Genomic DNA, 25,181 nt, shown 5'->3' with positions numbered 1-25,181 from the left:
GTTCCTGCATCCAGAAGGGAAAATCCCAGCTTGTTTACTTGCTCCTTCCGTGTCTCAAAGTCTCCAAAAAACTCACCCAGCAATGGATTTGGGGATGTTTTTAACTTTTCTATCTCGGTTGATGTGGGTTTTCTGGTGTTTAATAAGGTATGAGCACCTCATGTTCCTTGCCAAGACATTTACAGATGTTTTTCCATATAAATTTTTGCCAGTGCAGATTTATCCTTGTGTCAGATCTGATTGTAAATAGAACCACTGAATCATGAGGGCTGGACAGGACCTCCATGATCCTCAATTCCAACCCTTGAAGGCTCCTCAGAAAGTGTGGTGGCTTGGACCTCACCTTCAGCAAACGTCAGCACGGAGACGTGATGAAAACTCAGAGCCAGGGAGGTGAGATTTGTAAAGGAGAAGGAATTGCATAAACCTCACCTCTGGAAGGTTGCAGAGAGGTTTCCAGGGATATCTGGGGGCTGCCAGAGCCCAAGAACTGCTTGCCCTCGGCTTTGTGTCAGGAGATCTGCCAGAAATTCACAGGTGGAAAACCAGTCAGGCTGCTTGGCTTTGCAGCTGGAGCCTTGGCAGGAGTGGGAACACCATGTCCAGGGGGAAGAAGCTTTCTGCACCCCATGAGATGCTGTGTCCCACAAAAAAGCTGCTCTGAGGATGCTTTGTGAGAGCTCCAGCACCACCCTGAATGGATCTGGGTGCTGTCAGAGGCATAAATAATGCAGGACCTGTCGTGAAGCGTGACAGGGGGAATTCAGTTTGCATCCCAGCTCCTTGCCACATGGCAAACTGGAGCCACAGAGCTTGGAAACCCTGCAGACTCATGGCCATAATTAATAGCACAAAGGAGCTGGCAAGGGGACGCCACCAGACAGGCTCCAGCTCTGGCTCTGACCATCAGCACAGCCCTGGCCCTGCGTGGCTGCTGGTTAAAGCCAGCGGGTGTTGCACTGCTGCCTTCAAAGAAACCAACATTGTGCCCCAAAACCCTGCTGCTCCCATCTGCTGTTCTGTCCCCGCACGGACAGACCACACAAATCCCAAATCTTTTCCGCAGGGTGCCCACCACAAGGGAAGCAGCCTGATAAAGGTTACCTCGCTCCAATTTTCCCACTTTTAAAACAGGAATCGTGCCATTCGTGCTGGTGGCAAGCTCAGCTTATGGGTTGGCAGTCACTGTTATTGCAGGGAGGGTCTCAACATCCATGCTAATAATGCCATGGCACTGGGAATGTGATCCTGGCACTTGCCAGCTTGAAAAGAAGAGAACTAGGCATTTCTTTGCTGGAGAAAAGGAGAGCGAATAATGGGCTTAGAAAAGAGGGAGTGCCAAGAAAAACGCGGAGCCGAGTGCTCGCCGCTCTCCCTCACACGCTTAAAGAAAGCAATTCAGGCTCAGCACACACAGTTATTAAGTTGGGGGCAGGAGGAATAAAAAGAAATATAATTCTTGTGACTCGGTTTCTTTGCAGGGCAGCCGAGCAAACTCCTCGATACGCCGTGACCTTGGGACATAATGGGGCATTGAAAAGCAAATCCGGCGACACAGAAAGGAAGTGTGTTCCACCAGGCCAGAGGAGGCATTGAGGGAAGGAACAGCCAAGTGGTTATCTCTGACTGGCTTAAATCTCAGCCAGGCAGAGCTTGGGACAAGCCAGGCTTTGTCAGGAGAGCCCCGGGCAGGGCAGTGTGCGGCGCTGTACCTGGATATTTAACATCATTTTAGAATGACAACTCACTTGGGATGCTCTTCGTCCTTGGCAAGATGGAAAAACCATCCAGGACAGGCACCTGTGTGGCAAAGCAGCCAACCTGTCCTCGTCCTTGGGGGCTGCTCCAGGATGCCTGGTGAAGTAGGGGCAGTGGTTATGGATTTCAAACCCTGCCAGGGGAAACGAGGGAAATCTGAGCATCAGCATCACTGCTTTGTCCCCCTGGTCCTGGCGATAAATGTCCCCAGTTTTATCTCTGCACAGTTTTGGGCTTGAAAGACTTGTCAGCCTCTCAAGCTGGGCTTGAGATCACCTGGAATCACTGGAAATACCCTGAATTATGGGCATTCTGGCAAATTTCAGCACTGTGCTCTTGCTGTGCTACACGGGGCTGATCAGAGAATCCCAGAACAGTTTGGAAAGGGATCTTAAAGCTCATCTTCTTCCACCCCCCTGCCATGGGCAGGGACATCTTCCACTAGATCAGGTGGTTCCAATCCCTGCCCAACCTGGTCTAATTCCTCTCTCCCCCTTTCCTCTGCCTCTAAAAACCAGGGAATTCTTATTTTCTCCTCTATCTTTTGAGTCCTGAGCCCTTTTCCAATGTGGATAGCAGGTAGCCGAGGGTGCAGATACTTTTATCCTCTGCTTTTATCCTGGGACACTTCCACCCAGTGTTCCTGGGATGAATTTGTAGGAAATGCTGCCTGTTTTGAGCTTGGCCTGTATTTGTACCAGCATCTTCCAAATGCCTGTCTCTGTCCCAAGCCACACTGGTGTCTAGCAGGGACACCCAGGGTAGAAATCCAGGTGAAAATGGCCACAGGCAGATCCTCTCGTTAAATGGGGTTAATGATGTGAAGCAGCTGCTCTGAACAAAAGCCAGCACAGTCATCAATTCAATTAACCCCGCTGATTAACGCAGGAGCTCAGCAATGGCCATAAACCAGGCTGTTTGTCACTGAACATGGGGAATTATTGTGTCTTACGCTGCTTAAGGAAGGAAACTTTTCCCTTGTTTTATCACAGAGCTGTCTGGAAGGTGGAAAGGCCCTGGCAGTGATCTGAGGGAAGGGAATAAATGATCATAATAAATAAAGGTGCATGCCTTGGCAACACCATTAAATGGCTCTTGCTCCCCATGCCTTTGCCCCAGAGAATCTTTAGATGTGAAAGGAAAGTTTGGGAATCGGCAGCCCAAAAGAGGTGGAGAAAGGGCAGCTCTGAGCCTCTGAGGGGCACGGAAAGGCAGCTTAGGAGGATGTACAGCTAAAGACAAAAGTATTCTTGGCTGAAAAACAGAACTTTCTGCTCCTCTAACTCCCTCCTGCAAGCCCTGGGCCTCTTCCAGGCCCACAGAACTCTGCTGGAGCCTCTTCACTGACTGCAGAAATCCCACAATCTGGAATCTGTTGCTACACGAAGGGGGGAGGCTGGAGCCATCTCACCCTCGAGTCAGGATTCCCAAGGGTGCATCAACAACTGAACCCCCCTTTGCATCCCCCCTCTGCTAGCCAGGGATGTTTATCCATCTGGGAAGCCGTCAGAAGCAGCAATGATTTCCCTGTTCCCATTATCCCGGCGCTCTCTCCCCTAACGATGATGAAACAGCCTCATCCTGCTGGATGGTTTTAGATAGAGCTGTCATTGAGGCTGGGTTTTTTTTTTTTAATTTATTTCTTTTTTTTTTTCAGCTTCCGTGGTTCTGTTGCCAGGAGATTCTCCAGGGGGAACAAAAGCTGTTTTATTTTGTGGGATGGGACTCAGGGAGGGGAGAGAAGAAGGGGAAGGGCAGTGTTAACTCTGCGGGTCTTGCTGCTGTGAGCAGCCAGGCAGCGTGGGAGGTGAGGACAGGGATTCCTCGGCTTCTAAAGGGTGAGGAGGAAAAATGAAGTGGGCGATTGACTGGGAATGGTGGCTTAAAAGGGAGGATTTTGGTTACCAAAAAAACCCCAAAAACCTGAAGAGGCTTCAAGAGAGCTGGAGAGGGGCTTTGAACAAAAACCGGAAAGGACAGGGAATGGCTCCCACTGCCAGAGGGCAGGGATGGATGGGATATTGGGAAGGAATTCTTCCCTGTGAGGGTGGGCAGGCCCTGGCACAGGGTGCCCAGAGAAGCTGTGGCTACCCCTGGATCCCTAGAAGTGTTCCAGGCCAGGCTGGACGGGGCTTGGAGCAGCCTGGAATAGTGGAAGTTGTCCCTGCCATGGCAGGGGGTGGAATGGGATGGGCTTTAAGGTCCCTTCCAACCCAAACCATCCCAGAATTCTAGGATTTTGGTTATAATAAAAGACTTTGCCATGTGGAGTGGTCTTCCAGGGGGAGGGAGGCTGGTGCAAAGCTCTCCAAAACCCACCCCTTCCCACAGGACAGGGTGAGCAGCAGGTGGGATTTGTACCCCAGCAGGGATGAGGGGTGTGATGGGGGCAGGATCTGTGTGCAAAGCTGAGGGCGGCAGGGCAAGGTCACTGCAGGATTTGCCCTGAGGAGCAGAGAAAGTGCAAGACCCATCCCTGTAGCTCTTTCATCTCTCCCCTACACCTCTCTGCTGTCCTTAGTTCATTCACTCTCCCAGCTGATGTCAGGCAGCCAAAGATATTAAAAGCCTTTCCGGAAGCTCTGTCCTTTGCTCTCTGCACATCCTCATCAGGCTTAAAAAACTAATCCTTGTTATTAGTGGGAGGTGGCTGTTACCTGGCTGTGTCTTCCTGTCACCTCACAAACCCCATCCAGGAGTGATCACAAGTGATTTCAGCCCCCCTTCCCACAGCTTTCCTTCACCTTTGGCACCAACACGGCCACAGATTTACGAATCATGGAATCACGGAATAATCTGGGTTGGAAAGGGACCTTCATGCTCATTCCAACCCCTACCACAGGCAGGGACATCTTCCACTATCCCAGATTGCTCCAAGCCCCATCCAGCCTGGCCTTGGACATTTCCAGGGGTCCAGGGGCAGCCCCAGCTTCTCTGGGCACCCTGTGCCAGCACCTCCCCAACCTCCCAGGGGAGGATTTCCTCCCAATATCCCATCTAACCCTGCCCTCTGGCAAAAGTAGAGGCCAGGCTTGCAAACAATATCATGTAGGGAATTGCTGCCTTCAGCCACTGCGATGGATGGATGGAACAGGAATAAATCCTCCAAACTCCCAGCCACAAGAGGAAATCAGGTGGATGCCTGTGGAGATGAATGTTGGAGGAGCAAATCCACCCTGCTTTAATTCCAGCCCTGCATAATGGAATTCCGAAAACGAAGCAGAAATAATCCATTTGGGGAGCCCGGCAGAGGGACGACAGCGCTTTGTTTGCCAGTTCCAAATGCGGTGAGCCACATGTGTGGGTAATTGGCTTTGAAGCAGGAATGTTATACCTACAGAATAAATCTCTTTGGAATTTATTGGCTTCACCCAGCCCCTAAAACCCGAGTACCTTTGAGCAAACACCTGGAAGCGCTGCCTGCAGCAGCAACGCTCCAGAGCCTCGATCCCCACCTCGGGATGCAAACAAAGAGCTGCTGCTTCCCAGGAAGGAGTCAATAACTCAGCTTCCATTGGAGAAGAGGGACATCAAACCCTGCCAGTTATCCCTTTCCTTCGTCATTAACCATCAGGGCTGTAATTAATTCGCAGCGAGGGGAAGATTGGCCTGAGAAGAGCTCGCCCCAGGGAGTTTGCTGGGAGTGCTGTATTAACCAAGCGTTATTAAACCTACCTTGGCAGCCAAGCACGCGCTTCCCCAGCTCCGGAAAGCCATCCATAGCATGCTGTGAGCCCAGGGATTCGCTGGGCTCCTACCAAAATCTGGGAATTCCAAGCATGGAAAATTCTCAAAATCCTGTGCGTGCAGGCCCAAGCTCGGAGATGAGTGCAGGGTCCCACCTGAGACCTTGGAAAAGATTGGATTTAGAGACCATGGGCGAGAATGTGGGTTTTGTAGTTTAGATAGAAAGACATTCAGCTAAGTAGAGGAAAGTTTTAAGGTTTTAAAGTTAAGACGTAGAAGTAGTTATAAAAGTAATAAGAAGTTTTAAAGCGTAGCAAATAGTTTTGTGTGTCATTATCTGATTGGCTAAGAAAGAGATTTGCACTGTGGCAAAGCCGTATAAAACAAAATAATTAACTTTTGGTGAGAAAGCAGAAACATTCTTTTGTGGCAGAAGTTTATTGGCTCATGAACCTTTAAAAAACCTTGCAACCTGTGGTCTTGTGAGCACTGACCACAAACACCTGGTGAACGTGGAGGAGACACTCTCACTCCTTCACGAGACTGTAGAAGAAGAATAAATCACACTTTAAGAGGTCTCCCAGTGGTCTTGTCTGTCTCCAAATCCCGATACCAAACCTGCAGGATCACGGCCGCAGCAAACACGGAGCTTGGGTGCTCCCACCGAGGGCTGGGGCGTTCTGATATTCCAAGGAATATTGTGGAATAACCGTGGAAGCGGGTTTTGTCAGGTTCAGGTTTGGGAACGCTCCCTTCTGGAAGGTTTTGGGAGCTCAGGGTTTGTGGCTGAGCTGCTGCTGTGTCTGTGAGAGCACCCCTGCAGGGACGGGGATGAGATGGGTGCTAAACCATTTCATGATTCTGTGATTCCAGGATGCTGCTGGTGAGGAGGATGCATGCTCCAGCCATGCTGGTTGCTGAGTTTGGGACTCATCAGACTCAGGTCTGGATGTTCAGCTCCTGTCTGCAATTCCCAGGGAGCAAAAAGGAGTTGCTCTCTTCCCAAAAGAAAGCTGGCTACACTCATATACCTGACCCAGGGGAATGCCATCCCAAACCAGCCCTGTTCCTAAGAACTGCTCAGGCCAACCATTTCCACCTGGATTTGTGCCTGAGAAACACCACAGAGGGGATTGCACAGAGAAATGAACTTTACTGTGGAATTCCTGCAAGAGGGAATCCAAGCACCACAGAGGAGCCTGGCCTCATTAGGGTGTTTTGTCCAGGGCTAATTGCTCCCCCCTATCGCTTCCTTGCTCTGAGCTGCTCCTGGGCATAGCAAACTGCTCGGAAAACAGAGAGGAGGGATGGATGCAGGTGGAATTCTCTCCCCTCCATCCCAGGCTCGGCACCAGCAACAAGCCCAAGGCACAGCCTGGGTGCTGGGAAAGCTGCTCCCAGGACAAGCAGCTGTTGTCACCCACAAGTTGCTGATTTTTAATGGAGTCCAGGCACAGTTTTCCCACCTGGAGATGTGGTTTTTCCCAAGGGAACGTCAGGATGCTGAGTTGGAGCTGCAGATCCTTGTACACCTCCTCCAGCCCATTGGAAATGACACTTTTGTCCCCAAAGCAGCCCAAGACAGGAGTAATTTAATTTTAGACTTTCTGGTATCCAAAAGATGGGGAATCACACCAGAGATGGAAAAGAGGAATAAACCAGCAACTCAAATACTGATTTTAATGAGAGTTTTGCAGGAGCAGAGGGACAGGAGCAGCCCAGGCTCGGTGCCAAGGCACGGATGGGGGCAGCACCCAGCCCAGCTGCATCCCAGGTGCCATCCCAGTGTTTTCCACGGGCAAAACAGGATGGAAATGCCCCATTGCAGTTAGAGAACCGGGTTATCCGGCTGCAGGGAGCTCGCCTTGGAGAAACCCCAAAGCTCCCAAAATAACACCGCAGAAAAGAGCTCCCAAGGGTGCTTTGAAGTGGTTCTGTGTGGCTCGTCTTGGGAAGCCAGGAAAAGGCTTGGATGAGGCTGGGAAGTCCCAGCTGAGCCCCAGGATGGGGTCTGGCCATGCAAGGACCTGCAGCCACCCCACTTCTGTCTCAGCCCGGCCAAAACTCCGACTCCTTCTGCTGTGCCGGGCGCAGGAGGAGCCAGCACCAGGAAGAGGAAATTTAATCATCAGATCCCGATTAAACCCAGGAAAAAACAAGGGGGGGGAGGTGGGAAGAGCAGCGGCTCGAGTAGCCCAGACCCATCTGCTCTGGTATTTCTCGCTCAGCTGCTTTTCCAAAGAGTGTTCTAATGGGAGATGGCCACTGTGGTGGTGTTGGTGGCCACCATCTCTGGGTGCACTTCGTATCCATCCCTGTCCCGTTGTGTTGAAGCTCCTGATATCCCATTTCCTAACCCTGCATCCCAGCCAGGCAGCACAACCCTAGGATGGGATGCTCCCTCAGCCTATGGGATTTTAGGGAGCACAACCCCCTTTTTCTGGCACTGGGTGCTGCGGGAAGCTCGGAAGCCGCCCTCCGACCGCGGTTAACGCCAAGAAATCAGAGTTTAGCGTTTCCCTCCTCGTTTCCCGTGCTTTTCCCACCCGGGGAGAGCAAGAGGGGCGGGATTTCTGCTTTACCAGCATTTCACAGCTTGGCTTCCCTAACAAAAACGGCCGAAAATTAAAAAAAGGATGAGGAAGGGTGGGGTGGGGAGGCATAAACCCCTCGCGCAGGGTTTGAGCGAGACCACCACGGCTGTGGCCACCACGGCCGCCAGGCGGGCGGGAGGACGCTCCCACCCAATTCCCCCCCACCCCAATCCCTGTTTTCCCGTCCTTCCCCCACGTGTTTTACACGAGCATCCCCCAACCCCCCCAACAACCCGCGCTCCCGCCCTTCCGCGGGGCCACGCCCCTGCCACGCCCCGTGACGTCACGCGGGCGGGCGCGCGCGGCCCGTGCCGGCGGAGGCGCGCCCGGGGAGCGCAGCGGGGCCGCTCCCGGTGCTCCCGCTGCGGGAACGGGCGCAGGTAAAAGCCGGGAGCTGGGAGAGCCCCCGGGAATGGGAGCGGCTCCCCGCGGGCTCCCGGGGAAAAGTTTGTAGCGGCGGCGCCGGGAGGGCGGCGGCGGCGCCGGGAGGGTCCGGGCTGAGCCGGCGGCGGAGAGCGTAAGAGCGGGGATGTTTGTGTGTGTGTGTGTGTGTGTGTGTCTGTCTGTCTGTCTGTCTGTGTGTGTGCGCGTGTGCCCCTCGCTGTGTGCGCTTGTGAGCGAGTGCCAAGTGCCCTCTGTGCCTGTGGCTGTGTGCGAGCGTCGCGTGTGTGACAGCGTCCTCCGTGGCTGTGTCCTGTCCGTGTCCGTGCCGCCTGCGTGTGTCCCCTGTGTCACCGTGTCCCCTGTGCGTGGGGCTGCCTTTTGTCCTCGCTGCTCGTCTCCCTGCTCCCGTGCGGGGTGCCGGGCTGGAAATGTGACCGCGACACGCGTGGCTCCGTGTCCCCGTCCCTTGGGAGGTGCGGGCGGTGTGCCCCGGGTCCCGGGGATGGGCAGGATGGGCACCGGCTGCCGGGGATGGCAGCGGCGCTTCCCGGTGTCCGACAGCCAGGGCAGAGGGGCTGGGCTGCCTCCGCTTCTTATCGGCCACGGCTGGGGCGCTGCGGGGAGTTCGGGGCTGTTTTGAGCAGCGTTCCGCCGGCTGTGCCTGGCCTTCGTTTTCCGGGAGGATTTTCCCAGCTGGGGCTCTCCGAAGGGTCGCTGACCTCCGTGCTCCCTGCTGCCTGCCCGCGGGGGATGCTTTGGGGATGCTGCGCTGCTTTTCCAGCTGTTGCTCCCGGGACGGCGCTGGGTGCGAGAGGTGGAGTTGTGCAGGTGTGTGATGCGCCTCGGGCTCCCAGGAATACCCGTGTTTTGGGATCCCCGGCTGCTCAGGAGTAACTGGATGGTACTTTGGTACAAAGGGGGCCAAGCGGTGACCGTGACGTGGTTCTGTGCCCGAATTAAACCGCGTTGCTTCAAAGCCCCAAAACCCAGGGGAGCTGTGGGATGTGGGATCAGGCGGATGCAAATTCCTAGCGCAGCGTCCCTCCTCTGGAATGCCCATCACTGCCTTTCCCCCCCCTCTCCAGCCTGTCCTTCCTGGCTGATGCTCCCTGAGATTTGCAGCGATTTGGCTGTTAATTAATACATACTTCATAAGTCAGTAATTCAGTTGTGCTGCACGGAGCTTGGGTAGGAGTTGGAGTGGGGGGTGTGTTGTGTTGACAACTCTGTCTGGATGCTGAGGCTCTGGAATAAGGGATTCATCCCTGGTTTCCTCGTGCCTGACTGCACCAGCGGGATGCTACAATTTGCCTTAAAGTTAAAAAAAAAGTAAATCTTGCTAATGAGAATAACATCCTCCTGGGGTGGCTTGTAGGTCTGACAGGGGAGAGGGGTGGCTTTGGCAGTTGCTTGGGCTTGATGCCTTCAGAGAGGCTTTTCCAACCCAAATAATTCCGGGATCCTCGGAACGGCGGCATCTCCTCCTGGCTCTTACTCCTGTGCCGTTGTGTTGGTACCAGACCCAGCATCTCTGCTCTTCTCTCCTCTTCTGCTTCTTCCTTCTTTCCTCCTTCGCTCTGGAGCAGCTTGCCCTGCTGAGCTGGGGCTGCCCCATCCCTGGAATGTTGGATGGGGCTTGGAGCCATCACCCTGGTCTGGTGGAAAGTGTCCCTGCCCATGAGGTGAACTCTGAGGTCCCTTCCAGCCCAAACCATCCATGATTCCATGATGATTCCCTCAGCTTTCCGGGGTCTCCGTGTTCTTCCCACAGTGAGCTTTACCCCCCTGGTCACTCACAGCAGAATTCCCGCTTACAACCCCCGTCCCACAGACCTGCAGCCTCTGCTGAGCACATCCCCTCCTGGCTGGAGAACTTTACAGGCGAGATATGCCAGCTTTCCATGGATGTATATTCCCAAAATAAGCCCGTTTGGGCCGTGGAAGGGAATGTGCTTTTCAAAAATAGCAGCTTCGTTACTTTTAATCAACCAAAGCCGGAGCAGCGTGGAGTGATTGCAGCCGCCGCTCGACATCCTAATTACGTTTGCCTTTTAATGAGAGCAAAACTATTTGTGAAGCTAAAATATTTATTTTAGCCTGGTGGGGTTGCTTGCAAGAGCTTGTGTGGATGGTAAAGGAGCTGCTTTAGACACCATGTGGGGTTTTGGTTTTTTGTTTTTAATGGGAAAAAAACATTTAAATAGGCAGGAGGCGTTTTCGTGGCTGGGGCTCTGTGTGGAGGGAGCTGGCAGCTGGAGAGGTTGGGACGTGCAGGGGAATTTGCATCCTCCTCAGTCTCCTTATTTCCAAGTGGTCTGAGAGTTGTGTCGCCTCCTGGCTCCGTGGGTGGATTTGTGCCGGCAGCTGGGACAGGAGTGGATGCAAATGACCTCACCTGGGAGCCTCTCGACCTCGGGTTTGGCACCTGCCTTTTCTTTCCTGCCCAAAATTCATCCTGAAAGCACCTGAGCTTTCTTTGCAGGCTGGCCTGCAGCTCCCCAGGAGATGCTGAGGAGGTAGGATGGGTTTTGATAGAAATTTCCTGAGTTGGGAGGAACCCACAGAGGATCGTCCAGTCCATCCCCTGGCCCTGCCCAGATCCCCCCAACAATCCCACCCTGTCCAAGCTCTCCTGGAGCTCTGGCAGCCTCGGGGCTGTGCCCATTCCCTGGGGAGCCTGGGCAGTGCCAGCACCCTCTGGGGGGAAGAACCTTTCCCTGATATCCAACCTAAACCTCTCCTGGCACACCTCCAGCCCTTCCCTTGAGTGCTGCCCCTGGCCACAGAGAGCACCCAGGAAAGTTTTGTAGCCAAATTTTGACTTCCCCAGTGACCAGTGATGAGTCAGCTTTGAAACAAGGGGATCAACCCACTGGGAAATGTATTTCTACTTATTAGCTGGGATATCTTAACTGGAGCCCCTCTGCTCTGGAGCCAGACTGAGAGAGCTGGGGGTCCTCACCTGGAGAAGAGAAGGCTCCAGGGAGAGCTCAGAGCCCTTTCCAGGGCCTAAAGGGGCTCCAGGAGAGCTGGAGAGGGACTGGGGACAAGGGATGGAGGGACAGGACACAGGGAATGGCTCCCACTGCCAGAGGGCAGGGATGGATGGGATACTGGGAAGGAATTGTTCCCTGTGAGGCCCTGGCACAGGGTGCCCAGAGCAGCTGGGGCTGCCCCTGGATCCCTGGAAGTGTCCAAGGCCAGGCTGGATGGGATTTGGAGCACCCTGGTTCAGTGGGAGGTGTCCCTGCCCATGGCAGGGGTGGGATGAGCTTTGAGGGCCCTTCCCACCCAAACCATTCCGGGATTCTCTGATGGCTGCAGCAAGGTGTTCATAGAGAGCAGGGTGTGGGTGCTGCTGGGGCTGCCTGCCCTCTGGACAATGCCCTGCCAGGATGCATCTCCAGTGTCAGCACCAGCTCTGGACTCATCCAAGCCACTCCCCAAAATTTGCAGAGCGTGATTTAAAGGCACAGAACGCATCCCCCATCGCTTCCCTCAGCTGGGGCTGCTTGCCTGGGCTCCCTCCTGGCCAACAATCCCTGCATTAACCCTGCCCAGGCCTTGGGCACAGGGCTGGCATTGTCTGGGGACCTCGGCAGCGCCGTGCCAGCCTTGGCTGGAGCAGGGAGCACGTGGCACTGCCGGCCTGGCACAGCCAGAATCCCGCTGGTGGGACTTGGGAACAGGCTGGAGGGGCAGGAGGAGCCCTGGGCTGCTCCTGGTGGGGGTGGTGGGGCTGAGTCCTGTCCCTGGAAGAGCTGAAGGGTTGGTGTCACTGATGAGGCCACGGGGTTTGTCACGTGCAGAAGGATTTGCAGATTTATGTGGCCATAAATAATGTCTGGGGTTTTAGGAAGGGGAAAAAGAGAAGGCTCTTGCAGGACCTGCAGCTTTGGCACATGCATGTCCTGACAAGTCCCTTTGCTTCCTAGACAAGGTGGAGGGACTTGCCCCCAGCAGCTCAGATCTGGTTTTTAGTGATGCCCCAGTTCCGCCACGACCATCCACAGCAGAGGATCATTTTTGAGGGTGCCTGTGGCTTCTCCCTCCTCTTGTGCTTCTCCTTGCAGCCTGGGGGGGTCCTTAATCTCTCCTGGTGGTCCTTGAAGTGATTTCTGTGTATTCCTCCTTCTGTGGGCCCCTAAAGAGGAGTGTGGGTCGGGATGTGTGGATGGCTCAGGGCAGCAGGGAAGGTGGGAGCACGTGGAATCCCCCTGCTGCCTCGGGGGGGCTGCGGGTCCAGGTGTTTCCCAGTCAGTTTTTCATGGATCAAGGAGCAGACTGTAAAACTTCCAACTCTTTCATTGTGTCCCCGGGTTTGCCTTTTGCCCCACTGCTGGGAAGTTGGCATTTTGGGTGGGTGGCGTGTTTTTGGGAGGAATCACTCGCTGTGCCACAAGCAGCATTGCCTGGCTGTGATCCCATTTTTTGGTGGCCAAGCTGCTGCCCCTCCACTGGGAACCCCATGAGCAGTGCCCCCCTGTCCCATGGGACATTTCTATTTTTAACCTGCTGATTCCACGTGGGTCTGTGCAAGGGGTTATTTTCGGTGCTGGGAGGCAGCCATTCCCATTCCAGCTGGCATATCAGTGGGAGAGACACGCTCTCATTCCCAGCTCCTGGGGCTAAAGAAGTGTTCCTGCTTTTTCCTACCTGAGTGGGTGTTCCTGCTCCACCCAGGAGAGAGCTTGTGTCCAACCCAGCTGTGGGAAGATGGCACATCCCATCTCCTCTTTGCAGGATCCTCTCAGAATCCCAGATTGGTTTTGCCTGGAAGGGACCTGAAAACTCATCGCATTCCACCCTCTTCCAATGGACAGAGACACCTCCCACTGTCCCAGGCTTCTCCAAGCCCCAGTGTCCTTCATGGCCAATGTCCTTGGACACTTCCAGGGATCCAGGGGCAGCCCCAGCTGCTCTGGGCACCCTGTGCCAGGTCCTGCCCACCCTCACAGGGAACAATTCCCGCCTAACACCCAATTTCTTTCAGTTTGGGAGAATAACTTCATAGCCTCAAACCTCTGTGTATGAAAATACAAAAGTGGAAGGTGGCCCAGCCATTTATTTTGTAATCACTCTGGTGTTTCTTCCAACTGAAGTGGCTTTAAAACGAAAGAGAGTTGGGCTAGATGGGATATTGGGAAGGAATTGTTCCCTGGGAGGGTGGGCAGGCCCTGCACAGGTTGCCCAGAGAGGCTGTGGCTGCCCCTGGAAGTGTCCCAGGCCAGGTTGGACAGGGCTTGGAGCAGCCTGGGATAGTGGAAGGTGTCCCTGGAATGGCAGAGGTGGGATGGGATGAGCTTTAAGCTCCCTTCTAATCCACACCATTCTGGGATTTGGCGATTTTTCATCATCTGGCTGCTTTTATTGTAAATTGTGATGGTGATGCACATCTGGATTTCAGTCCCATTAAATGATAGGGAAAGCTTTAATAATAATGATAATTATAATAATGTTGTGAAAGCCTTTCCTTTTCTCTGTTCTCTGCATTCTCTGGAGCTGCTTCCTCTCCTGCCCCACAGGAGGGTCACCCTGGGGACCATCCCATCATTTCCAAGAGGGGAAATCACTGCCACGGAGCCAAAGCAGATGTTTTCTAGCTGACTCCAGAAAATTTTGACCCAGCAAAGTCTCCTGGCTGTGGGGTGGGATCGTGAGGCTCATCCCGTGCTGCACAGGCTCCGTGCTTGGTAAATCCAGCTGCCGCCCCTCTCCCGCCGTGCCTGGCCTCTCTGCTCGGATCAAGTGCTTTGGGTCATCCCTACAAAGTGTTTCAGGTGGTTTTTGGGGGGCAGGGTCGGCGTGGTGTGTGGCCTTGTTTGAACAACGCTGGCTGTTTCCTTAGGAACGGGGAAGAAAAGGCTTTTTTGGAATTGAACAATGGCGTGGCGCCGGCTGGGTCAGCGCAGAGGAGCAGGGCAGGAGCTGCTTTATGGGCACTGCTGCTGGAAGCAGTGATCCTAAAGTGATCCACCCTCAGTTATGAATCTGGGATAAGTCCAAGAATGGGTTTGGTTTGGCTTCTTAGTGTGCCTGGGGCTGTGTGCAGCATCCATCATTTTGCTTAGCGTGGTAGGGGCAGATGTTCAAGTTGTCCTGCTAAAAACACCTCCACAGGTGAAGTGTGGAGAAAGGCAGCAGAAAAACCCCAGGAATTGGAATAAAGGATGCACTGGTCACACAGGGAGTTCAGCCCAAAGTCTCCTCAGTCTCACACACCTCTGGGACCGAGAGCGTTGCAGTCGGGGTCATGTCGTGTCGTGGTGGGAGATGTTAAATCCCCAATTCCTGCCTCATTCCCTGCTGCTGCTCCGTCCTCTTGGCTCGCATCCGTTCCCAGAGCAGCCAGGGGGGGCTCAGTGCAGAGCCTGCCACGGCTAAAATTAAACAAAGAGAAACTTCCCATTTTTTTGTGAGCGCTCCAGCTTCCGGAAAATGGCAGCGCGCTGGAGGCAGGCAAACAAAACAAGGCGTCCCCAGCCAGAAAAAAAAAAAATACCTCCTCACCTCAGAGGCATTTCCTTGCTTTCTTTCCCCCCTCTCCAGCCTCTCTCCCTCCCCATCCTGGCTGCTCTGTTGAAACCCTTGCCATCAGATTAGGGCTCCTGGGGTGGGGTTGCTCTGGGAAGCATTTCTCCTAGATGGAAAGGCAGCCTTGGGAATCGCTCTGCTCTCTCCCCCAAATCCCCTCCGTGCTTACTTTGCCAAAAACATCCTCAGTGGGGGTTTTTGGGTGCATGGGCTGAGCTGTTGGGATCCTAAGGAAGCACAGGGGATAATTCCCAACTGTGCCTTGCAAAAGAGAAGGTTTTGGGGTAGGGAAAAAAAGAGATGCTTGAGTACATCCTGAAAAAAAAAAAGAGATCCGTGAGTCCATCCAAAAGCAGGAGCTGTGTGAGTGTATCCTGAAAAAAAATGGAGGAGGAGGAGGAAGGGGTGCATCCCAAAAGAAGGAGGAGATTGGGAGTGCATCCCAGAAAAAATAGCAGGAGGAGCGGGTGTGGGGGTAGATCCTGGATAAAAAGAGCTGTGCATCCCACAGAAGGAGAAGGAGATGCGTGGGTGCCTCCTGGAAAAAAGAGGAGCTGTGTGAGTGTATCCCACAAAAAAAGAAGGATGAGGAGATGGGTGGTGTGTCCCTCAAAAGGAGGAGATTGGAGTAAATCCCACATAAAAGGAGAAAGTGCATCCCAGGAAAAGAAAGAGGGGATGCCCGAGTGCCTCCCCCAGAAAGAGAGGAGGAGAAGGGAGGGGTGCATCCCACAGCTTCCCTTGCTCCAGCTCCTCCTTTTCTGTGGATGCAGTTGGCTGCAGGTTCCCTGGAGCAGCCTCCCCAGGAGTGGTGCCTCTGCTGAGACTCATCCCATGATTGCTCAAGTGTGTTTTTTGGGGAAAGGGAGGAAACCCTGGCATCCCCAGCACCAGGATGGGTTATTTTGAGGTTGTTTGGGGTCTTTTTTGTTTGTTTGTTTTTGATACCAGCTTCCCAGAAAGCTTTGCCTTTCCAGCAGCTGAGCTTATCAGGGAGTGAGACCACAAAGCAAGGCTTTCCTGGGGTCTTTGGAAGTGTTTTCCTTGGTTTTTCTGGGAATGGACTGAGGACAAAATATTTGTTGTCCCTGGGGGGTGGCAATTACCTCGTCAGCAAAACAGAGCTGCCAGCGCTGCCAGCTCTCCATTCCAAGGTTGCCTGGGAAGGATGCTCTGGGATGGGAACATCCCTGTGGTGGCTCTCCTCCCCTGCCTGCCTCTTCACATCCAGCTCAGCCTGGGAAATAGGTGAAGTTTTGGGGGATTTGGGGTTGGTTTTTTTCACTGAGAGTTGTTGGAGCTGTGGAGGTGCAGCTCAGGGCCGTCAGTGCTTCCAAGTAATTCTTCCCGTCTCCTGCTGCTCCTGAGCTGTGGCCCCTGCTCCCCAGGGAGAGCTGCCTGAAAGTTAATCGCTGCTGAAAAATGCTTTAATTAACTCAATTAGCCAGATGGTCCATCTGGGCTCCTGCAGAGCCTGATGAGATCCCTGGAATGAGGTTGCATCTCCAGCCTGGTGACAGGGAGGACACAGGGACTCATCCAGACCCCACGGGACGTGCTGTGCTCTCCAGAGCATCCCTGCTCCTGGGTCTACAGTGGGAGGTGTTTGACAAGGGCGTGGAGTGACAGGACAAGGGGGAATTGCTTTAAACTCACAGCTTTAGAGGGCAGGGTTAGATGGGATATTGGGGAGGAATTCTTCCCTGTGAGAGTGGGGAGGCTCAGGCTCCCAGAGAAGCTGTGGCTGCCCCTGGATCCCTGGAAGTGTCCAAGGAGAGGTTGGATGGGGCTTGGAGAAAGCTGGGCTGGTGGAAGGTGTCCCTGCCCACAGGAATGAGATGGGCTTGAAGGTGTTTCCAAGCCAAAGCATTCCATGATTATGCACCTTGCCCTGCCAGGACATCCCTGAGGCTCCTCCCAGGTTGGAGCAGCCTCTGCAGCCCCTGCTCTGTCTGTCAGCAGGAGCTCCTAAAACATCCACCACATCCAGGACATGGCCAGGCAGGGAAAGAGTGAGCAGAGAAAAGCCCTGCAGGCTGTTTGAGCAGAGGAATGCGGGGTCCTGGAGCAGGGATTTGGGAAGGGTGAGTGTTTAACCCCCTGTCTGCTTTGTGACCCTTCCATCCAAGCCCAGCTCTGTGTGCTGGGCTCTGTTTTAAAGCCTGGCCTTCCAGACATCCCGAGGGAAGCTGGTTTTCCTGGCTGTGATGGGAACCTGAGCACAGGCAGGTGGAGGTGCATCCTTTAGGCAAAAGGGAGGAATGTGTGTCCTGAAGGGTTTGTTTGTTACCTCTGGAAAATGGTGCAGGGAAACTGAGGCACGGGCCATCGGTGTGTCTCCGTGGGAAGGTTAAACTGTGGTTTCTGCAGTCGTGGTGCCCATGTCTCCAAAAATGGGCTCTAAAATCACTCCAAAAGGGCTTGGGTGGGGCTGAGAAAATGAATCAGTGTGGGAATATTTGCTGTTGGGACTAATTTTTAAGAGCTTGTGATCGCGGAGTGGTGATGCTGCATCAGATGCTCCCCTGGCTTGGAGAGGGAAGGGGAGGTAATTCCTGCTTTAAGGCAACTGAGCTTGTGGAAGTGGGACAGAGGGTAATTCCCAGTGGGAATGCTGGCAGGGGAGGTGATGCTGCCACCAGGATGCAGAGCATCTATCTTCCTTTGGGATGAGCATCCACTGCTCCTGCCTGGAAAGGTCCCAGCTCATCCTGAGCTCCAGAACAGAGCAGAGTCCAAGCATCTCCCTGATTCCTTTCTTCTTCCGTGGATGGGAATCATTTGGAAGCAGAGATCTGAGCCTATCCACTCCACAGTGCTGCAAACACTTCTGCCTCACTTTTGCCTTTCACCAGAAAAGCCTCACCCGCTTCCTGCACCAAAAAAAAAAGTGAGTAATGCTGGAGAAATTTGGGATGAGGCCCAGGAAACAATCGGATATCCGGCTAAGCAGGGCTCTGACTTCTGCACTGAAAGCTCCCAAATGAATGCAGCAGGAGGAACGGCAGATTTCGAAGGGTTATATTTTTCTGGTGCTGCTCTGTTTTATCTCTCTTTAAATCTTCAGTCTGCAAAACTTGGGCATGGGTTTTTTTTTTTATTATTAGTTTTTTTTTATATCCTCATTGTATTTGTTTTATGCTCAAGTAATGACACATTTCCCATCGCCCTGTTAAGTGCAGAGCTGATGGTATTTAAAAATAATGCTGGTGCCAGTTGTCTTGTGATGCACATCATGTGTTCTGGCTGTAAATGTTGTTTACTGGGATCATGCATGGCAAGAAAAAAAAGCAGAATTCACTGTAAAAGTGGATTGTTGGGAGGCTAAAATGCCACTGGATGTTGCCCTAAGGAAAGTGGTGGTGACTGTCTTCCCTTTGGTTTTCTTTCCTCCTTCTGGACCCTGCTGAAAAGGTTCCCATTTTTTTCCTGTTGACTGAGTACTTAAATCATTCTTCTAAATATAAATCTCTCCTGGTGTGTCAGCTGTGCCTGGGCTTTCACTTCTTTTATGTGGCACTTCAAGCAAGTTTTAATTAAAAAAAAAAAAAAAAAAAAGGAAGAAGAAGAAAGGTCCATCTGCATTGGTTTGATATTTAGGGAGTTTTTTCCCTCATCAGGAGCGTGTCTAATTCCAGCCTGACCCTGCAAAGTCCTGCAGGCTGCATGTGGCCATCAGCTGGTTGTGCTGGAGAGCATCCTCAGCTTCTGGAAAGTTCTTGCTGTGTCCTGCTTGGAATCAGGGGGTGGTTTGGGTTGGAAGGGACCTTAAAGCTCATCTCATTCCAGGGCAGGGACGCTTTGCACCATCCCAGGCTGCTTCAAGCCCCAGTGTCCATCCTGGCCATGGACACTTCCAGGGATCCAGGGGCAACCACAGCTGCTCTGGGCACCCTGTGCCAGGGCCTGCCCACCCTCACAGGGAGAAATTTCTTCCTAATATCCCATCTCTGTCAGTTAAAGCCATTCCCCTTGTCCTATCCATCCAGGCCCTTGTAAAACATCTCCCATTCCCTGGAAGTCCAGGTCTTCTCCTCGGGGCTGCTTTCAGTCAGTGCTGCTTCTCCTGGCAGAGCTGTTCCATCACTGGCACCAACACCTGCTGGATGTGTCCAACACTGAGATGTGCAAGAACAGGGGAAAAATAAAATCTGATTTTCCTAAAAATCAGATAAAAGCTGATTTTCCTAACAGGGGAAAAATAAAATCTGGGATGTTGTTGTTGCTGTGGAAGATGCTGAGAGCAGGAGGTGTTGTCTGGGCAGGTCGGTGAAGGTGCCATGGATTTGTCTTCTCTAGCCAAGAGCCTGCTGCTTGCGGCCCCATGTTTTGGGTCTGGAAATTAAAACACATTGCTGTGGTTGTCAGAGCAGCCTCCAAGCAGAGCTGGCAGTGGGATTGGAGTTGTTTCCTACAGAAATCCAGAGATGGAGCGGGTTCTGTGCTGCTTGTGGCCTGCTGACCCAGGGAATCCCTGAACACATGGGGCTTTTTAACCTCAATTTAGTCTTTACTTTCTGAAAAGAGGGGTTCTTGTAGGGACAGGGGACAAGCTTTGGGCTCCTCTGTGTCTCCTGTGTGTCTCTCAGTGGCTTTCCTCTAGTCTGGGCACTGTGTGTTGGCCCAAAAACACCCCTTGTCGCAGTTGATAACGCTTCACCCCTAACTCAAGCTCCAAAAACCCCAAATTTAGCTCTGTGGTTGTCTTACAGATGGGAATTGAGCAACCTGGTCTGCTGGAAGGCTTGCTTGCCTGTGTGTGGGCAAAGAAGGGCTTTGAGGTCCCTTCCAGCCCAAACCCTTCTGTGAAATCTCAGTGGGAATGAACAGAACGTGGCTCTGGGGCTCCAGCAGCGAGGCTCTGAGGTTCCTCTTGGGCAGTGGGAAGTGAGGGCAGGTCTGTCTCCTTCCAGCCTTGCCTGGGGCTGACTTCTTGGAGCCAGCAGAGAGGGAATAACTTGTCCTCTGGAAATGTTCCCTCTGTGGTGGCTCAGAGTTGTCCCTTTTTTAAGAGATGCTCTTGTGCTCTGTGTCTGATGCACACATGGGAAGTGTTTTGTCCTTACAAGTGCGGTGCAGAGAGTTGTAGAAATGGCTCCACTCAAGCAATAAAGCTCTGCCTTGAGCAGGGAACAACCTGCCTTGGCTTTAGGATGACTTTCAGGCGTCATTTAAATTTTTCCTGGTGACTAATGCTGCAAAAAAAGTGTTTGAGATTCAACCCTGCTTTGTCCAGCAAGGAGAGTAATTTTGAGCAGAGATTTTTGCCAAATTTGCACAAACTGCTATTTTTGTGACAAAGGATCTTGCTAAATAAGGGGCATCTACCCCCAAAATGGCTAAATTTTTTAGCCAAGGGTTATGTCCTGGCCCAGAGAAGCAGCTCTCCTCACACCACATTAGTCCCGACACGGGTCTCCTCTGTTCTTAAACTGACATAAAGCTGCAGTCCAAAGTGCATGGCTTTGTTTGCAGGTAAAGCCTGCCCATAAGCATTTGGGGCTTAAAAGTGATGAAATTGGTTTCTTATCAGCCATCTGACCCACGGTGATGGGACTGAGCAGCTCTCAACCTGGCGAGACCGAAACAACAAAACCCTGAAGCTCTGAGCGATGGGGGTGGGTGGCGTGGTTCTGGCTTTTTCTTCCCCTTCACAGCACTCCTGATGCTGTGGAAAATGCCTGGAGCCACTGCTTGGATGCTATCTGACCTCCCTCAGCCCCAGGTTGAGTTAATTTGCAGGTTGCACGGAGTCTCTGTGCAGTCTGATGGGCTTTAATTTGGGGGTAATTAATTAAACAAGCAGGCGTGGTGTTTGCTCTTGTGTTGCATAAACAGCAGCCAGTTTTGGTGTATCTCAGGCAGCCTCCTGGCTGGCAGGGGTAGGTGTCTGCACCTGGAAAGCTCATTCCCACCCCTGGGAAAGCTCTAAGCTAAATTGAAGTGAGGACTTGTGCTGCTGAAAACCACCTAAAATGAGCCACATGGTATTTTGTGTCCATGTAATGAGTGTGCTGTTCAAAGCATGCTCTGGATTGAAGGAACACTTTCTGGGAAGGGTCTGCAGGTGTGGGATCACACCTGAGGTCCTAATCCAGGCTCTGTTTGGTTGGTTTAGATCAGATATTGGGAAGAAAATCTTCCCTGAGAGGGTGGGCAGGCCCTGGCACAGGTTGTCCAGAGAGGCTGCAGCTGCTCCATCCCTGAAGTGTCCGAGGCCAGGCTGGATGGGGCTCGGAGCACCCTGGGGTAGTGCAAGCTGTCCCTGCCTGTGAGACAAACTTTCCAACCCAAACCATTCCATGATTCTCTGATCTCTCCTCGCATCCTCTTCCTACCTGTGTCATCACCTGGGAGTTTTCTCTCTTGGTGTCTTTGCCCTCTTTCTAACATGGATCATCCCATGAGAGGACATCAACTCCAGCAAAGGGTTAAGCTGCTTAAACCCAGGTGTCCCAGGCAGTCTGGTTTGGGAATGTTTACCAAAGAGGAGCTTAAAAAACCCTGCTGTTTTGAGGGAATTCTTTGCAATGTGCTGATTCTGTTTGTTTCTGCTCAAAGAGAGGAAAGGATGTTTTTGGCTTCTGTCAGCATTTTCAGCATAGCTGAGGGTGTCCTGTAATCCAGCATCAGATCAGTGATGGATTAGTTAGGAAGGTGTGCAAGAAAACTAAATCAAGGAGGTGGTCCCAGGTTGAATCAGTTCTTGTCATCCAGAGAGGTTTCATTCATCATTGCTTGGTGTCCATGGCCTTGCTCAGGTGATGAGTTGGGAACAAAACCCCTTGGTTTTACCCAAAAATGGACCTCCTGACTGAGGATACCTGGAGACAGATCAATCTTGGTGGAGTACTTGGGCTGAGAGAGCTGCATGGGGTTGTCTCTGATGATCTGCTGGGAGCTGCCTTGTCTGTGGTGGTCTGCAGCTCATCTCTGGAGCTTTCTGTTGTCCTCTCTGCACCATTTGTGGTGACAGCCTGTCCAGCCAGCAGCACGAGTGACTTTCTTGTGCCTGCCCTTCTCTGGTCATGCTGGTGGGACTGGTTTTCCAGCCAGGAACAAGGAGAACACGTGGCATTGCAGCAGCTCCTCTCCGTCAGGCAAGGGCAGGATCAGTGAAGGGTGATGGGGACAGGGCTCTGGAATGTTGATGCAGTTAAAGCTCTGTCATCATCTCCTCTTGGGGGAAGCTCAGCAGTTCAGGGACTTCAGGTTTTGACAGCTCTTGAAGGCCAAATTAGCATCCAAATTATCCGAGGAAGGAGAAGCTGCCAGGACTTTGGGACTGTGGCTGGAGGGTGGGAAGATAGCGAGTTAATTCAGGATTTTCTCAATTAGTGTCCTTTACCTTCAAGCTTCCGTGGATCTGGTTGATTTCAGATGTGGAGGGATTGAGTGGCCCCCCTGGGGTGATGTTGGGATGGTTCTTGCAGCACCCACAGAGGTGTGGGAAGCTGTTTCCACTCCTTTTGACATGATTTCCCTTACTCTGCTCATTGTGGATGTTGGCCTGAGATCTCCTGGGTGACCATGATGTCTGTATGCATTGTCCTGGTGATTCTGGCAGGATCTTTGCTTTAAAAATGCCTGGAAATTGTGACTCTGGAAATCTGGGTTTCATTTCTCCTCCACCACCCATGAGCTTGGGCTGTTGCCTGATCCTGCTCAAATCTAAGTTTCTCGGTTCTGAGAGACGTTTGGTCCATGCTTTTGGCCCTAAGCATTCCTCAGGAACAGTCTTGCTTTGGCTGTTGGCCAAACTCTTGGGCTTGGAAGGACTTTGGAGAGGCTGTGAGGGCTTGGAGAATGACAGCTCTCTCCTGGACTCCTGTTCCATCCAAGGGTTTTAAAGCTTGAGTTAATGGGTTTTGTGTTTAATTCCCCTGGGAGCACAGCACTGGATGTGGCTTTGGGTTCTCATGGTTTTGTTGGTCCCCATGGGACTTGTCTGGGTTAAACTCCTTGCCCTGCCAGAGGAGCATCCATCCACAGCTCCCTGTTAAAAAGCCAGAACACCTTTGGGAATTCCCAGCCTGAATTAGGAAGTGTTTTTTTCTCTTGGAAGAACACTGGGCAAACAGGGACAAGGTAGACCAGGACTGAACTCTGCCTCTTTTGATATGAGGGCTGGTGGACATCAGATGAGACCCTGTTCCTGATGGAGATCAGTTTTCCATTGCCTTCCAGCCCATCCATGGAGCTCCTTGCCATAGGACAATGGTGGAGGCAAAAACATCTGTGGGTTCAGGGAAGGACTGACCAAGCCCTCCCGCGGGGAAGAGGTCCAGGTGAGGCTGCAGAATGCTCCCTGCTGAGGTCTGCTTTGATCTCACTGCTTCACCAAGAGATGTTGGGGCAGACATCACCTCTGGGTTTTTAATTGGCTCTGTGGGATGGAGGAATCTGCTCTTGGGGACTGCCTCGCTCTCCATGCCAGCGTTCCGGCAGCACCCGCTGCACCCAGCACCATCCCACCAGAGACATCCCTCTGCCTTTTTTTGGGGGGATGCCAGAGAGGGTGTCTGATCTTGCAGCCCGTGGTAGTGTTGAAGCCATGGAAGCAGGTGCAGCTTTCTTTACCTCCCTGTGTTATCAGGACAGGCATGCATGTCATGGTTTTGTTGCCGGGAAGCGTTGCTGTGGAGCGGGAGGACCTGGGCTGTTGTCCCTGGAAAACCTTTCTCTGTGGCCCTGTAAACATCACAAGGGTTCCTGCCCTGTGCAGCACCTCCAGCACCTTCCTGCACTTCCAGGTTTTTTAAACCTCTGCCCCACCAGCACCGTTTCCAGGGATTTGGGGTGGGCTTTGAGGCTGCTCAAGGGTGGTGCCTGTGCCTCCAGGACCCTCCTCTGCCGTGGCATCAGTGCTGGGCAGCAGCAGAAGATCCTACAGGGAAAACTCCCTTTTTTCCACCCTCAAGACTAATTTGTATGTGAGTCTCATAGAGCTGCTGGTGGATATCCAGCAGGACTCGTGCTCCAGAGTCACTGCTATAAAAGGGAGCTTTCCCATCCTTCCTGCCTTGCCGCTGAAGGATGGCATCGCTGGCAGGGAGGCCGTGACAGACACCAGGCACCAGCAGACACTCAGTCAAAATTGCCTTCATTCCCCTCCCTTCTCCATCAAACTGGCCTTGCCTGGCAGCAGGAGCTGAGCCAAGCTGGAGCTCGAGGGCAGGATTTTTCCGTGGGGCTTGGCAGGGAGCGGAGGGCACGGCCATGGCACGGGGTGCAGTCATTCCCACATCACATGGTGGGAATGGGCTCCAGAGCAAACCCCTGGGACGTGAGGGTGCTGCAGGAGGGATGGGAGGTCCCGATACTTCCACAAGTCCCTTCTTGTTTGCTGGGAAAGGGACTAAAAGCGCCGTGTGTTGTGTTCCTGGCAGCTCCCGGGAGGCTCGTGCTGGGACGGACGTGTGAGTTCACACCAGGGTGTTCTCTCTGGTACAAAGAGCTGGTGTTTGGTGTTGTCTTAAGGGGTGGTTTTATCTTTGCTTGGCTTGGGTGGGTTTTTTTCTTTTTTTTTTTTTTTTTTGCAAGATGAAAGCGTTGGCTTGGCAAACACAAGTGGTGGAGGAGGAGGAGGAGATAAGAGAGAGGCAGCGGGGTCAGGAATCACCAGGATATGCAGCATGGCTGGCATCACACTTGGGGAATGCTTGGGCCAGGTTTTTGAGGGGAAAAACTCAACAGCAGCAGCTCTTCCCCACCCATCCCCAGCAGCAAGGCTCATGGAAGAGACCTGGATCACCGGGAGATGAGCCACAAGGTCATCAGTCTGTTCCCTAGCACCAGCAGCTTCCAGAGCCATCCCAGCCTCCTAGGGGGCTGGAGAGGACCTGGCTGGGGCTGTGCTGATGTTTCCAGTGTTGAGGACATTGTGTTTTTCCACCTGCCTGAAGATCTGCAGCACCAGCATGGGAAAAGGAGGGAATTCTTGAGGTGGTGGGATAATTTTAGGGGGAAATGTGTCGACCAAGGGCCAGCGTTGTGTTGTGTCATAGCCACGAGAGAGATTCTTGAAGGTGAAGAATTCACATGGCAAAACCAAGCTCCTAAATCAGAATTGTTTGCTAAGATTCGGCAGTTTTGGTCGCTTTGGGGCTTTTTACAGCTTCTTTTGTAGGCCATTGCACCTTGCAGTGGATTGGTGTCGTCTGGCACTCCCTGAACATCTCTCTCAGAGCTGGGGTGTCCCCGGGGCATTGAGGGGGTCTTTTC

General features: G+C 52.9%; 1 protein-coding gene across 4 annotated transcripts in view; it reads left to right on the top strand.

Moving 5' to 3' along the window:
* The first annotated feature begins 8,306 nt into the window (after positions 1-8,306).
* The window catches only part of SH3BP4 (SH3 domain binding protein 4), a 32,614-nt gene continuing 15,739 nt past the window's right edge, over positions 8,307-25,181 (top strand). For 2 of the 4 annotated variants that reach the window (XM_086896615.1, XM_086896613.1), the window contains exon 1: positions 8,307-8,419. The gene's annotated coding sequence lies outside the window, so the exon portion shown is untranslated. Of the gene's footprint in view, positions 8,557-25,181 lie in introns of all 4 variants that reach the window. The other 2 variants (XM_086896616.1, XM_086896614.1) reach the window with 1 other exon arrangement.

This window comes from Cyanistes caeruleus, chromosome 7 (assembly GCF_971803275.1).
Source record: "Cyanistes caeruleus chromosome 7, bCyaCae1.hap1.1, whole genome shotgun sequence".
Classification (NCBI taxonomy): Eukaryota; Metazoa; Chordata; class Aves; order Passeriformes; family Paridae; genus Cyanistes; species Cyanistes caeruleus.
The sequence above is the reverse complement of the archived record's forward strand: the minus strand, read 5'-3'. Positions and strand labels throughout refer to the sequence as shown.